Here is a 16,095-nt window from a genome sequence, read left to right on the forward strand (position 1 = left end):
TCCATGAGGCCTTCTTCACTGTTCTGCTTTAGTTTCACGGTAGTAAGCTTTTCAAGACTCTTAGGGACCTGCCACAGCACCCGTTCGATAAAAGAACACTGCATAGAGCCAGGAAGCTCTGGTCCTCCGTGTATGCTGCGTGTCAACCTAGAAACTGGAAACTGATGACACAAGGCTAGTTTTCACATTAGGAAAGCGCCGTTCATGCGGCCTCAAAGATACCTGAAAAGCAGTGTTGTTGCCGGGGATTTAGTCACTGCCTGCCTGCTTCTGCGAAGAAAACGAGTTTTCCTGAAAGAAACCTTGGGCTTCCACTTCCTAGTTGGAAGCTCACCCTGCTCTGCTCTATAACTAGAGTGAAAGTCAAGGGCAGCACTAGCTTCCATGTAAGTCCCTGAATATCCTTACAAAACGGGAGGCAGGCAGCAGCTACCTGAGGCCTTCAAGGCTGGCCTGCTTTAGTTTCACGGTAGTAAGATTTCCAAGAATCCTAGGAACCTTACTTCAACACCCGTTTCAGTAACAGAACACTGCATAGAGACAGGAAGCTCTGGTCCTCCGTGTATGCTGCGTGTCAACCTAGAAACTGGAAACTGATGGCACAAGGCTTGTTTTCCCATTAGGAAAGCGCCGTTCATGCGGCCTCAAAGATACCTGAAAAGCAGTGTTGTTGCCAGGGATTTAGTCACTGCCTGCCTGCTTCTGCGAAGAAAACGAGTTTTCCTGAAAGAAACCTTGGGCTTCCACTTCCTAGTTGGGAGCTCACCCTGTTCTGCTCTATCACTAGAGTGAAAGTCAAGGACAGCACTAGCTTCCATGTAAGTCCCTGAATATCCTTACAAAACGGGAGGCAGGCAGCTGCTACCTGAGGCCTTCAAGGCTGGCCTGCTTTAGTTTCACGGTAGTAAGATTTCCAAGACTCCTAGGAACCTGACTTCAACACCCGTTTCAGGAACAGAACACTGCATAGAGCCAGGAAGCTCTGGTCCTCCGTGTATGCTGCGTGTCAACCAGGAAACTGGAGACTGATGGCACAAGGCTTGTTTTCCCATTAGGAAAGCGCCGTTCATGCGGCCTCAAAGATCCCTGAAAAGCATTGTTGTTGCCAGGGATTTAGTCACTGCCTGCCTGCTTCTGCGAAGAAAATGAGTTTTCCTGAAAGAAACCTTGTGCTTCCAGTTCCTAGTTGGAAGCTCACCCTGCTCTGCTCTATAACTAAATGAAAGGAAAGGGGAGGACTAGCCTCGATGTAAGGTTCTGAATAGCCTTACAAAACGGGAGGCATGCAGCAGCTCCATGAGGACTTCAATGCTGTTCTGCTTTAGTTTCACGGGAGTAAGCTTTTCAAGACGGCTAGAGACCTTGCTTAAGCAGCCGTTTGGGTATCAGAAAACTGCCTAGAACCAGGAAGCTTGGGTCCTGCGTGTATGCTGCGTATCAACTTACAAACTGGAGAGTGATGGCACAAGGCTTGTTTGCCCATTATGAAAGCTCCGTTCATGCCGCCTCGAATATACCTGAAAAGCATTGTTGTTGCCAGGGTTTTAGTCACTGCCGGCATGGTTCTGAGAAGATACTGAGTTTTCCTGAAAGAAACCTTGTGCTTCCAGTTCCTAGTTGGAAGCTCACCCTGCTCTGCTCTATAACTAAATGAAAGGAAAGGAGAGGACTAGCCTCGATGTAAGGTTCTGAATAGCCTTACAAAACGGGAGGCATGCAGCAGCTCCATGAGGCCTTCAATGCTGTTCTGCTTTAGTTTCACGGGAGTAAGCTTTTCAAGACGGCTAGAGACCTTGCTTAAGCAGCCGTTTGGGTATCAGAAAACTGCCTAGAACCAGGAAGCTTGGGTCCTGCGTGTATGCTGCGTATCAACTTACAAACTGGAGAGTGATGGCACAAGGCTTGTTTGCCCATTATGAAAGCTCCGTTCATGCCGCCTCGAATATACCTGAAAAGCATTGTTGTTGCCAGGGTTTTAGTCACTGCCGGCATGGTTCTGAGAAGATACTGAGTTTTCCGGTAAGAAACCTTGTGCTTCCAGTTCCTAGTTGGAAGCTCACCCTGCTCTGCTCTATACCTAAAGTGAAAGTCAACGTGAGCCCTAGCCTCGAAGGAAGGCCCTGATTTGCCTTGCCAAACGGGAGGCGTGGAGCAGCTCCATGAGGCCTTCTTCACTGTTCTGCTTTAGTTTCACGGTAGTAAGCTTTTCAAGACTCTTAGGGACCTGCCACAGCACCCGTTCGATAAAAGAACACTGCATAGAGCCAGGAAGCTCTGGTCCTCCGTGTATGCTGCGTGTCAACCTAGAAACTGGAAACTGATGACACAAGGCTAGTTTTCACATTAGGAAAGCGCCGTTCATGCGGCCTCAAAGATACCTGAAAAGCAGTGTTGTTGCCGGGGATTTAGTCACTGCCTGCCTGCTTCTGCGAAGAAAACGAGTTTTCCTGAAAGAAACATTGGGCTTCCACTTCCTAGTTGGAAGCTCACCCTGCTCTGCTCTATAACTAGAGTGAAAGTCAAGGGCAGCACTACCTTCCATGTAAGTCCCTGAATATCCTTACAAAACGGGAGGCAGGCAGCAGCTACCTGAGGCCTTCAAGGCTGGCCTGCTTTAGTTTCACGGTAGTAAGATTTCCAAGAATCCTAGGAACCTTACTTCAACACCCGTTTCAGTAACAGAACACTGCATAGAGCCAGGAAGCTCTGGTCCTCCGTGTATGCTGCGTGTCAACCTAGAAACTGGAAACTGATGGCACAAGGCTTGTTTTCCCATTTGGAAAGCGCCGTTCATGCGGCCTCAAAGATACCTGAAAAGCAGTGTTGTTGCCAGGGATTTAGTCACTGCCTGCCTGCTTCTGCGAAGAAAACGAGTTTTCCTGAAAGAAACCTTGGGCTTCCACTTCCTAGTTGGGAGCTCACCCTGCTCTGCTCTATAACTAGAGTGAAAGTCAAGGGCAGCACTAGCTTCCATGTCAGTCCCTGAATATCCTTACAAAACGGGAGGCAGGCAGCAGCTACCTGAGGCCTTCAAGGCTGGCCTGCTTTAGTTTCACGGTAGTAAGATTTCCAAGACTCCTAGGAACCTGACTTCAACACCCGTTTCAGTAACAGAACACTGCATAGAGCCAGGAAGCTCTGGTCCTCCGTGTATGCTGCGTGTCAACCAGGAAACTGGAGACTGATGGCACAAGGCTTGTTTTCCCATTAGGAAAGCGCCGTTCATGCGGCCTCAAAGATCCCTGAAAAGCATTGTTGTTGCCAGGGATTTAGTCACTGCCTGCCTGCTTCTGCGAAGAAAACGAGTTTTCCTGAAAGAAACCTTGGGCTTCCACTTCCTAGTTGGGAGCTCACCCTGCTCTGCTCTATAACTAGAGTGAAAGTCAAGGGCAGCACTAGCTTCCATGTCAGTCCCTGAATATCCTTACAAAACGGGAGGCAGGCAGCAGCTACCTGAGGCCTTCAAGGCTGGCCTGCTCTAGTGTAACGGTAGTAAGATTTCCAAGACTCCTAGGAACCTGACTTCAACACCCGTTTCAGTAACAGAACACTGCATAGAGCCAGGAAGCTCTGGTCCTCCGTGTATGCTGCGTGTCAACCAGGAAACTGGAGACTGATGGCACAAGGCTTGTTTTCCCATTAGGAAAGCGCCGTTCATGCGGCCTCAAAGATCCCTGAAAAGCATTGTTGTTGCCAGGGTTTTAGTCACTGCCGGCATGGTTCTGAGAAGATACTGAGTTTTCCTGAAAGAAACCTTGTGCTTCCAGTTCCTAGTTGGAAGCTCACCCTGCTCTGCTCTATAACTAAATGAAAGGAAAGGAGAGGACTAGCCTCGATGTAAGGTTCTGAATAGCCTTACAAAACGGGAGGCATGCAGCAGCTCCATGAGGCCTTCAATGCTCTTCTGCTTTAGTTTCACGGGAGTAAGCTTTTCAAGACGGCTAGAGACCTTGCTTAAGCAGCCGTTTGGGTATCAGAAAACTGCCTAGAACCAGGAAGCTTGGGTCCTGCGTGTATGCTGCGTATCAACTTACAAACTGGAGAGTGATGGCACAAGGCTTGTTTGCCCATTATGAAAGCTCCGTTCATGCCGCCTCGAATATACCTGAAAAGCATTGTTGTTGCCAGGGTTTTAGTCACTGCCGGCATGGTTCTGAGAAGATACTGAGTTTTCCGGTAAGAAACCTTGTGCTTCCAGTTCCTAGTTGGAAGCTCACCCTGCTCTGCTCTATACCTAAAGTGAAAGTCAACGTGAGCCCTAGCCTCGAAGGAAGGCCCTGATTTGCCTTGCCAAACGGGAGGCGTGGAGCAGCTCCATGAGGCCTTCTTCACTGTTCTGCTTTAGTTTCACGGTAGTAAGCTTTTCAAGACTCTTAGGGACCTGCCACAGCACCCGTTCGATAAAAGAACACTGCATAGAGCCAGGAAGCTCTGGTCCTCCGTGTATGCTGCGTGTCAACCTAGAAACTGGAAACTGATGACACAAGGCTAGTTTTCACATTAGGAAAGCGCCGTTCATGCGGCCTCAAAGATACCTGAAAAGCAGTGTTGTTGCCGGGGATTTAGTCACTGCCTGCCTGCTTCTGCGAAGAAAACGAGTTTTCCTGAAAGAAACATTGGGCTTCCACTTCCTAGTTGGAAGCTCACCCTGCTCTGCTCTATAACTAGAGTGAAAGTCAAGGGCAGCACTAGCTTCCATGTAAGTCCCTGAATATCCTTACAAAACGGGAGGCAGGCAGCAGCTACCTGAGGCCTTCAAGGCTGGCCTGCTTTAGTTTCACGGTAGTAAGATTTCCAAGAATCCTAGGAACCTTACTTCAACACCCGTTTCAGTAACAGAACACTGCATAGAGCCAGGAAGCTCTGGTCCTCCGTGTATGCTGCGTGTCAACCTAGAAACTGGAAACTGATGGCACAAGGCTTGTTTTCCCATTTGGAAAGCGCCGTTCATGCGGCCTCAAAGATACCTGAAAAGCAGTGTTGTTGCCAGGGATTTAGTCACTGCCTGCCTGCTTCTGCGAAGAAAACGAGTTTTCCTGAAAGAAACCTTGGGCTTCCACTTCCTAGTTGGGAGCTCACCCTGCTCTGCTCTATAACTAGAGTGAAAGTCAAGGGCAGCACTAGCTTCCATGTCAGTCCCTGAATATCCTTACAAAACGGGAGGCAGGCAGCAGCTACCTGAGGCCTTCAAGGCTGGCCTGCTTTAGTTTCACGGTAGTAAGATTTCCAAGACTCCTAGGAACCTGACTTCAACACCCGTTTCAGTAACAGAACACTGCATAGAGCCAGGAAGCTCTGGTCCTCCGTGTATGCTGCGTGTCAACCAGGAAACTGGAGACTGATGGCACAAGGCTTGTTTTCCCATTAGGAAAGCGCCGTTCATGCGGCCTCAAAGATCCCTGAAAAGCATTGTTGTTGCCAGGGATTTAGTCACTGCCTGCCTGCTTCTGCGAAGAAAACGAGTTTTCCTGAAAGAAACCTTGGGCTTCCACTTCCTAGTTGGGAGCTCACCCTGCTCTGCTCTATAACTAGAGTGAAAGTCAAGGGCAGCACTAGCTTCCATGTCAGTCCCTGAATATCCTTACAAAACGGGAGGCAGGCAGCAGCTACCTGAGGCCTTCAAGGCTGGCCTGCTCTAGTGTAACGGTAGTAAGATTTCCAAGACTCCTAGGAACCTGACTTCAACACCCGTTTCAGTAACAGAACACTGCATAGAGCCAGGAAGCTCTGGTCCTCCGTGTATGCTGCGTGTCAACCAGGAAACTGGAGACTGATGGCACAAGGCTTGTTTTCCCATTAGGAAAGCGCCGTTCATGCGGCCTCAAAGATCCCTGAAAAGCATTGTTGTTGCCAGGGTTTTAGTCACTGCCGGCATGGTTCTGAGAAGATACTGAGTTTTCCTGAAAGAAACCTTGTGCTTCCAGTTCCTAGTTGGAAGCTCACCCTGCTCTGCTCTATAACTAAATGAAAGGAAAGGAGAGGACTAGCCTCGATGTAAGGTTCTGAATAGCCTTACAAAACGGGAGGCATGCAGCAGCTCCATGAGGCCTTCAATGCTCTTCTGCTTTAGTTTCACGGGAGTAAGCTTTTCAAGACGGCTAGAGACCTTGCTTAAGCAGCCGTTTGGGTATCAGAAAACTGCCTAGAACCAGGAAGCTTGGGTCCTGCGTGTATGCTGCGTATCAACTTACAAACTGGAGAGTGATGGCACAAGGCTTGTTTGCCCATTATGAAAGCTCCGTTCATGCCGCCTCGAATATACCTGAAAAGCATTGTTGTTGCCAGGGTTTTAGTCACTGCCGGCATGGTTCTGAGAAGATACTGAGTTTTCCGGTAAGAAACCTTGTGCTTCCAGTTCCTAGTTGGAAGCTCACCCTGCTCTGCTCTATACCTAAAGTGAAAGTCAACGTGAGCCCTAGCCTCGAAGGAAGGCCCTGATTTGCCTTGCCAAACGGGAGGCGTGGAGCAGCTCCATGAGGCCTTCTTCACTGTTCTGCTTTAGTTTCACGGTAGTAAGCTTTTCAAGACTCTTAGGGACCTGCCACAGCACCCGTTCGATAAAAGAACACTGCATAGAGCCAGGAAGCTCTGGTCCTCCGTGTATGCTCCGTGTCAACCTAGAAACTGGAAACTGATGACACAAGGCTAGTTTTCACATTAGGAAAGCGCCGTTCATGCGGCCTCAAAGATACCTGAAAAGCAGTGTTGTTGCCGGGGATTTAGTCACTGCCTGCCTGCTTCTGCGAAGAAAACGAGTTTTCCTGAAAGAAACATTGGGCTTCCACTTCCTAGTTGGAAGCTCACCCTGCTCTGCTCTATAACTAGAGTGAAAGTCAAGGGCAGCACTAGCTTCCATGTAAGTCCCTGAAAATCCTTACAAAACGGGAGGCAGGCAGCAGCTACCTGAGGCCTTCAAGGCTGGCCTGCTTTAGTTTCACGGTAGTAAGATTTCCAAGACTCCTAGGAACCTGACTTCAACACCCGTTTCAGTAACAGAACACTGCATAGAGCCAGGAAGCTCTGGTCCTCCGTGTATGCTGCGTGTCAACCTAGAAACTGGAGACTGATGGCACAAGGCTTGTTTTCCCATTAGGAAAGCGCCGTTCATGCGGCCTCAAAGATCCCTGAAAAGCATTGTTGTTGCCAGGGATTTAGTCACTGCCTGCCTGCTTCTGCGAAGAAAATGAGTTTTCCTGAAAGAAACCTTGTGCTTCCAGTTCCTAGTTGGAAGCTCACCCTGCTCTGCTCTATAACTAAATGAAAGGAAAGGGGAGGACTAGCCTCGATGTAAGGTTCTGAATAGCCTTACAAAACGGGAGGCATGCAGCAGCTCCATGAGGACTTCAATGCTGTTCTGCTTTAGTTTCACGGGAGTAAGCTTTTCAAGACGGCTAGAGACCTTGCTTAAGCAGCCGTTTGGGTATCAGAAAACTGCCTAGAACCAGGAAGCTTGGGTCCTGCGAGTATGCTGCGTATCAACTTACAAACTGGAGAGTGATGGCACAAGGCTTGTTTGCCCATTATGAAAGCTCCGTTCATGCCGCCTCGAATATACCTGAAAAGCATTGTTGTTGCCAGGGTTTTAGTCACTGCCGGCATGGTTCTGAGAAGATACTGAGTTTTCCTGAAAGAAACCTTGTGCTTCCAGTTCCTAGTTGGAAGCTCACCCTGCTCTGCTCTATAACTAAATGAAAGGAAAGGAGAGGACTAGCCTCGATGTAAGGTTCTGAATAGCCTTACAAAACGGGAGGCATGCAGCAGCTCCATGAGGCCTTCAATGCTGTTCTGCTTTAGTTTCACGGGAGTAAGCTTTTCAAGACGGCTAGAGACCTTGCTTAAGCAGCCGTTTGGGTATCAGAAAACTGCCTAGAACCAGGAAGCTTGGGTCCTGCGTGTATGCTGCGTATCAACTTACAAACTGGAGAGTGATGGCACAAGGCTTGTTTGCCCATTATGAAAGCTCCGTTCATGCCGCCTCGAATATACCTGAAAAGCATTGTTGTTGCCAGGGTTTTAGTCACTGCCGGCATGGTTCTGAGAAGATACTGAGTTTTCCGGTAAGAAACCTTGTGCTTCCAGTTCCTAGTTGGAAGCTCACCCTGCTCTGCTCTATACCTAAAGTGAAAGTCAACGTGAGCCCTAGCCTCGAAGGAAGGCCCTGATTTGCCTTGCCAAACGGGAGGCGTGGAGCAGCTCCATGAGGCCTTCTTCACTGTTCTGCTTTAGTTTCACGGTAGTAAGCTTTTCAAGACTCTTAGGGACCTGCCACAGCACCCGTTCGATAAAAGAACACTGCATAGAGCCAGGAAGCTCTGGTCCTCCGTGTATGCTGCGTGTCAACCTAGAAACTGGAAACTGATGACACAAGGCTAGTTTTCACATTAGGAAAGCGCCGTTCATGCGGCCTCAAAGATACCTGAAAAGCAGTGTTGTTGCCGGGGATTTAGTCACTGCCTGCCTGCTTCTGCGAAGAAAACGAGTTTTCCTGAAAGAAACATTGGGCTTCCACTTCCTAGTTGGAAGCTCACCCTGCTCTGCTCTATAACTAGAGTGAAAGTCAAGGGCAGCACTAGCTTCCATGTAAGTCCCTGAATATCCTTACAAAACGGGAGGCAGGCAGCAGCTACCTGAGGCCTTCAAGGCTGGCCTGCTTTAGTTTCACGGTAGTAAGATTTCCAAGACTCCTAGGAACCTGACTTCAACACCCGTTTCAGTAACAGAACACTGCATAGAGCCAGGAAGCTCTGGTCCTCCGTGTATGCTGCGTGTCAACCTAGAAACTGGAAACTGATGGCACAAGGCTTGTTTTCCCATTTGGAAAGCGCCGTTCATGCGGCCTCAAAGATACCTGAAAAGCAGTGTTGTTGCCAGGGATTTAGTCACTGCCTGCCTGCTTCTGCGAAGAAAACGAGTTTTCCTGAAAGAAACCTTGGGCTTCCACTTCCTAGTTGGGAGCTCACCCTGCTCTGCTCTATAACTAGAGTGAAAGTCAAGGGCAGCACTAGCTTCCATGTCAGTCCCTGAATATCCTTACAAAACGGGAGGCAGGCAGCAGCTACCTGAGGCCTTCAAGGCTGGCCTGCTTTAGTTTCACGGTAGTAAGATTTCCAAGACTCCTAGGAACCTGACTTCAACACCCGTTTCAGTAACAGAACACTGCATAGAGCCAGGAAGCTCTGGTCCTCCGTGTATGCTGCGTGTCAACCAGGAAACTGGAGACTGATGGCACAAGGCTTGTTTTCCCATTAGGAAAGCGCCGTTCATGCGGCCTCAAAGATCCCTGAAAAGCATTGTTGTTGCCAGGGATTTAGTCACTGCCTGCCTGCTTCTGCGAAGAAAACGAGTTTTCCTGAAAGAAACCTTGGGCTTCCACTTCCTAGTTGGAAGCTCACCCTGCTCTGCTCTATAACTAGAGTGAAAGTCAAGGGCAGCACTAGCTTCCATGTCAGTCCCTGAATATCCTTACAAAACGGGAGGCAGGCAGCAGCTACCTGAGGCCTTCAAGGCTGGCCTGCTCTAGTGTAACGGTAGTAAGATTTCCAAGACTCCTAGGAACCTGACTTCAACACCCGTTTCAGTAACAGAACACTGCATAGAGCCAGGAAGCTCTGGTCCTCCGTGTATGCTGCGTGTCAACCAGGAAACTGGAGACTGATGGCACAAGGCTTGTTTTCCCATTAGGAAAGCGCCGTTCATGCGGCCTCAAAGATCCCTGAAAAGCATTGTTGTTGCCAGGGTTTTAGTCACTGCCGGCATGGTTCTGAGAAGATACTGAGTTTTCCTGAAAGAAACCTTGTGCTTCCAGTTCCTAGTTGGAAGCTCACCCTGCTCTGCTCTATAACTAAATGAAAGGAAAGGAGAGGACTAGCCTCGATGTAAGGTTCTGAATAGCCTTACAAAACGGGAGGCATGCAGCAGCTCCATGAGGCCTTCAATGCTCTTCTGCTTTAGTTTCACGGGAGTAAGCTTTTCAAGACGGCTAGAGACCTTGCTTAAGCAGCCGTTTGGGTATCAGAAAACTGCCTAGAACCAGGAAGCTTGGGTCCTGCGTGTATGCTGCGTATCAACTTACAAACTGGAGAGTGATGGCACAAGGCTTGTTTGCCCATTATGAAAGCTCCGTTCATGCCGCCTCGAATATACCTGAAAAGCATTGTTGTTGCCAGGGTTTTAGTCACTGCCGGCATGGTTCTGAGAAGATACTGAGTTTTCCGGTAAGAAACCTTGTGCTTCCAGTTCCTAGTTGGAAGCTCACCCTGCTCTGCTCTATACCTAAAGTGAAAGTCAACGTGAGCCCTAGCCTCGAAGGAAGGCCCTGATTTGCCTTGCCAAACGGGAGGCGTGGAGCAGCTCCATGAGGCCTTCTTCACTGTTCTGCTTTAGTTTCACGGTAGTAAGCTTTTCAAGACTCTTAGGGACCTGCCACAGCACCCGTTCGATAAAAGAACACTGCATAGAGCCAGGAAGCTCTGGTCCTCCGTGTATGCTCCGTGTCAACCTAGAAACTGGAAACTGATGACACAAGGCTAGTTTTCACATTAGGAAAGCGCCGTTCATGCGGCCTCAAAGATACCTGAAAAGCAGTGTTGTTGCCGGGGATTTAGTCACTGCCTGCCTGCTTCTGCGAAGAAAACGAGTTTTCCTGAAAGAAACATTGGGCTTCCACTTCCTAGTTGGAAGCTCACCCTGCTCTGCTCTATAACTAGAGTGAAAGTCAAGGGCAGCACTAGCTTCCATGTAAGTCCCTGAAAATCCTTACAAAACGGGAGGCAGGCAGCAGCTACCTGAGGCCTTCAAGGCTGGCCTGCTTTAGTTTCACGGTAGTAAGATTTCCAAGACTCCTAGGAACCTGACTTCAACACCCGTTTCAGTAACAGAACACTGCATAGAGCCAGGAAGCTCTGGTCCTCCGTGTATGCTGCGTGTCAACCTAGAAACTGGAGACTGATGGCACAAGGCTTGTTTTCCCATTAGGAAAGCGCCGTTCATGCGGCCTCAAAGATCCCTGAAAAGCATTGTTGTTGCCAGGGATTTAGTCACTGCCTGCCTGATTCTGCGAAGAAAATGAGTTTTCCTGAAAGAAACCTTGTGCTTCCAGTTCCTAGTTGGAAGCTCACCCTGCTCTGCTCTATAACTAAATGAAAGGAAAGGGGAGGACTAGCCTCGATGTAAGGTTCTGAATAGCCTTACAAAACGGGAGGCATGCAGCAGCTCCATGAGGCCTTCAATGCTGTTCTGCTTTAGTTTCACGGGAGTAAGCTTTTCAAGACGGCTAGAGACCTTGCTTAAGCAGCCGTTTGGGTATCAGAAAACTGCCTAGAACCAGGAAGCTTCGGTCCTGCGTGTATGCTGCGTATCAACTTACAAACTGGAGAGTGATGGCACAAGGCTTGTTTGCCCATTATGAAAGCTCCGTTCATGCCGCCTCGAATATACCTGAAAAGCATTGTTGTTGCCAGGGTTTTAGTCACTGCCGGCATGGTTCTGAGAAGATACTGAGTTTTCCTGAAAGAAACCTTGTGCTTCCAGTTCCTAGTTGGAAGCTCACCCTGCTCTGCTCTATAACTAAATGAAAGGAAAGGAGAGGACTAGCCTCGATGTAAGGTTCTGAATAGCCTTACAAAACGGGAGGCATGCAGCAGCTCCATGAGGCCTTCAATGCTGTTCTGCTTTAGTTTCACGGGAGTAAGCTTTTCAAGACGGCTAGAGACCTTGCTTAAGCAGCCGTTTGGGTATCAGAAAACTGCCTAGAACCAGGAAGCTTGGGTCCTGCGTGTATGCTGCGTATCAACTTACAAACTGGAGAGTGATGGCACAAGGCTTGTTTGCCCATTATGAAAGCTCCGTTCATGCCGCCTCGAATATACCTGAAAAGCATTGTTGTTGCCAGGGTTTTAGTCACTGCCGGCATGGTTCTGAGAAGATACTGAGTTTTCCTGAAAGAAACCTTGTGCTTCCAGTTCCTAGTTGGAAGCTCACCCTGCTCTGCTCTATAACTAAATGAAAGGAAAGGAGAGGACTAGCCTCGATGTAAGGTTCTGAATAGCCTTACAAAACGGGAGGCATGCAGCAGCTCCATGAGGCCTTCAATGCTGTTCTGCTTTAGTTTCACGGGAGTAAGCTTTTCAAGACGGCTAGAGACCTTGCTTAAGCAGCCGTTTGGGTATCAGAAAACTGCCTAGAACCAGGAAGCTTGGGTCCTGCGTGTATGCTGCGTATCAACTTACAAACTGGAGAGTGATGGCACAAGGCTTGTTTGCCCATTATGAAAGCTCCGTTCATGCCGCCTCGAATATACCTGAAAAGCATTGTTGTTGCCAGGGTTTTAGTCACTGCCGGCATGGTTCTGAGAAGATACTGAGTTTTCCGGTAAGAAACCTTGTGCTTCCAGTTCCTAGTTGGAAGCTCACCCTGCTCTGCTCTATACCTAAAGTGAAAGTCAACGTGAGCCCTAGCCTCGAAGGAAGGCCCTGATTTGCCTTGCCAAACGGGAGGCGTGGAGCAGCTCCATGAGGCCTTCTTCACTGTTCTGCTTTAGTTTCACGGGAGTAAGCTTTTCAAGACTCTTAGGGACCTGCCACAGCACCCGTTCGATAAAAGAACACTGCATAGAGCCAGGAAGCTCTGGTCCTCCGTGTATGCTCCGTGTCAACCTAGAAACTGGAAACTGATGACACAAGGCTAGTTTTCACATTAGGAAAGCGCCGTTCATGCGGCCTCAAAGATACCTGAAAAGCAGTGTTGTTGCCGGGGATTTAGTCACTGCCTGCCTGCTTCTGCGAAGAAAACGAGTTTTCCTGAAAGAAACATTGGGCTTCCACTTCCTAGTTGGAAGCTCACCCTGTTCTGCTCTATCACTAGAGTGAAAGTCAAGGGCAGCACTAGCTTCCATGTAAGTCCCTGAATATCCTTACAAAACGGGAGGCAGGCAGCTGCTACCTGAGGCCTTCAAGGCTGGCCTGCTTTAGTTTCACGGTAGTAAGATTTCCAAGACTCCTAGGAACCTGACTTCAACACCCGTTTCAGGAACAGAACACTGCATAGAGCCAGGAAGCTCTGGTCCTCCGTGTATGCTGCGTGTCAACCAGGAAACTGGAGACTGATGGCACAAGGCTTGTTTTCCCATTAGGAAAGCGCCGTTCATGCGGCCTCAAAGATCCCTGAAAAGCATTGTTGTTGCCAGGGATTTAGTCACTGCCTGCCTGCTTCTGCGAAGAAAATGAGTTTTCCTGAAAGAAACCTTGTGCTTCCAGTTCCTAGTTGGAAGCTCACCCTGCTCTGCTCTATAACTAAATGAAAGGAAAGGGGAGGACTAGCCTCGATGTAAGGTTCTGAATAGCCTTACAAAACGGGAGGCATGCAGCAGCTCCATGAGGACTTCAATGCTGTTCTGCTTTAGTTTCACGGGAGTAAGCTTTTCAAGACGGCTAGAGACCTTGCTTAAGCAGCCGTTTGGGTATCAGAAAACTGCCTAGAACCAGGAAGCTTGGGTCCTGCGTGTATGCTGCGTATCAACTTACAAACTGGAGAGTGATGGCACAAGGCTTGTTTGCCCATTATGAAAGCTCCGTTCATGCCGCCTCGAATATACCTGAAAAGCATTGTTGTTGCCAGGGTTTTAGTCACTGCCGGCATGGTTCTGAGAAGATACTGAGTTTTCCTGAAAGAAACCTTGTGCTTCCAGTTCCTAGTTGGAAGCTCACCCTGCTCTGCTCTATAACTAAATGAAAGGAAAGGAGAGGACTAGCCTCGATGTAAGGTTCTGAATAGCCTTACAAAACGGGAGGCATGCAGCAGCTCCATGAGGCCTTCAATGCTGTTCTGCTTTAGTTTCACGGGAGTAAGCTTTTCAAGACGGCTAGAGACCTTGCTTAAGCAGCCGTTTGGGTATCAGAAAACTGCCTAGAACCAGGAAGCTTGGGTCCTGCGTGTATGCTGCGTATCAACTTACAAACTGGAGAGTGATGGCACAAGGCTTGTTTGCCCATTATGAAAGCTCCGTTCATGCCGCCTCGAATATACCTGAAAAGCATTGTTGTTGCCAGGGTTTTAGTCACTGCCGGCATGGTTCTGAGAAGATACTGAGTTTTCCGGTAAGAAACCTTGTGCTTCCAGTTCCTAGTTGGAAGCTCACCCTGCTCTGCTCTATACCTAAAGTGAAAGTCAACGTGAGCCCTAGCCTCGAAGGAAGGCCCTGATTTGCCTTGCCAAACGGGAGGCGTGGAGCAGCTCCATGAGGCCTTCTTCACTGTTCTGCTTTAGTTTCACGGTAGTAAGCTTTTCAAGACTCTTAGGGACCTGCCACAGCACCCGTTCGATAAAAGAACACTGCATAGAGCCAGGAAGCTCTGGTCCTCCGTGTATGCTGCGTGTCAACCTAGAAACTGGAAACTGATGACACAAGGCTAGTTTTCACATTAGGAAAGCGCCGTTCATGCGGCCTCAAAGATACCTGAAAAGCAGTGTTGTTGCCGGGGATTTAGTCACTGCCTGCCTGCTTCTGCGAAGAAAACGAGTTTTCCTGAAAGAAACATTGGGCTTCCACTTCCTAGTTGGAAGCTCACCCTGCTCTGCTCTATAACTAGAGTGAAAGTCAAGGGCAGCACTAGCTTCCATGTAAGTCCCTGAATATCCTTACAAAACGGGAGGCAGGCAGCAGCTACCTGAGGCCTTCAAGGCTGGCCTGCTTTAGTTTCACGGTAGTAAGATTTCCAAGAATCCTAGGAACCTTACTTCAACACCCGTTTCAGTAACAGAACACTGCATAGAGCCAGGAAGCTCTGGTCCTCCGTGTATGCTGCGTGTCAACCTAGAAACTGGAAACTGATGGCACAAGGCTTGTTTTCCCATTTGGAAAGCGCCGTTCATGCGGCCTCAAAGATACCTGAAAAGCAGTGTTGTTGCCAGGGATTTAGTCACTGCCTGCCTGCTTCTGCGAAGAAAACGAGTTTTCCTGAAAGAAACCTTGGGCTTCCACTTCCTAGTTGGGAGCTCACCCTGCTCTGCTCTATAACTAGAGTGAAAGTCAAGGGCAGCACTAGCTTCCATGTCAGTCCCTGAATATCCTTACAAAACGGGAGGCAGGCAGCAGCTACCTGAGGCCTTCAAGGCTGGCCTGCTTTAGTTTCACGGTAGTAAGATTTCCAAGACTCCTAGGAACCTGACTTCAACACCCGTTTCAGTAACAGAACACTGCATAGAGCCAGGAAGCTCTGGTCCTCCGTGTATGCTGCGTGTCAACCAGGAAACTGGAGACTGATGGCACAAGGCTTGTTTTCCCATTAGGAAAGCGCCGTTCATGCGGCCTCAAAGATCCCTGAAAAGCATTGTTGTTGCCAGGGATTTAGTCACTGCCTGCCTGCTTCTGCGAAGAAAACGAGTTTTCCTGAAAGAAACCTTGGGCTTCCACTTCCTAGTTGGGAGCTCACCCTGCTCTGCTCTATAACTAGAGTGAAAGTCAAGGGCAGCACTAGCTTCCATGTCAGTCCCTGAATATCCTTACAAAACGGGAGCAGGCAGCAGCTACCTGAGGCCTTCAAGGCTGGCCTGCTCTAGTGTAACGGTAGTAAGATTTCCAAGACTCCTAGGAACCTGACTTCAACACCCGTTTCAGTAACAGAACACTGCATAGAGCCAGGAAGCTCTGGTTCTCCGTGTATGCTGCGTGTCAACCAGGAAACTGGAGACTGATGGCACAAGGCTTGTTTTCCCATTAGGAAAGCGCCGTTCATGCGGCCTCAAAGATCCCTGAAAAGCATTGTTGTTGCCAGGGTTTTAGTCACTGCCGGCATGGTTCTGAGAAGATACTGAGTTTTCCTGAAAGAAACCTTGTGCTTCCAGTTCCTAGTTGGAAGCTCACCCTGCTCTGCTCTATAACTAAATGAAAGGAAAGGAGAGGACTAGCCTCGATGTAAGGTTCTGAATAGCCTTACAAAACGGGAGGCATGCAGCAGCTCCATGAGGCCTTCAATGCTCTTCTGCTTTAGTTTCACGGGAGTAAGCTTTTCAAGACGGCTAGAGACCTTGCTTAAGCAGCCGTTTGGGTATCAGAAAACTGCCTAGAACCAGGAAGCTTGGGTCCTGCGTGTATGCTGC

This window comes from Balaenoptera acutorostrata, chromosome 18 (assembly GCF_949987535.1).
Source record: "Balaenoptera acutorostrata chromosome 18, mBalAcu1.1, whole genome shotgun sequence".
NCBI classification, from domain to species: domain Eukaryota; kingdom Metazoa; phylum Chordata; class Mammalia; order Artiodactyla; family Balaenopteridae; genus Balaenoptera; species Balaenoptera acutorostrata.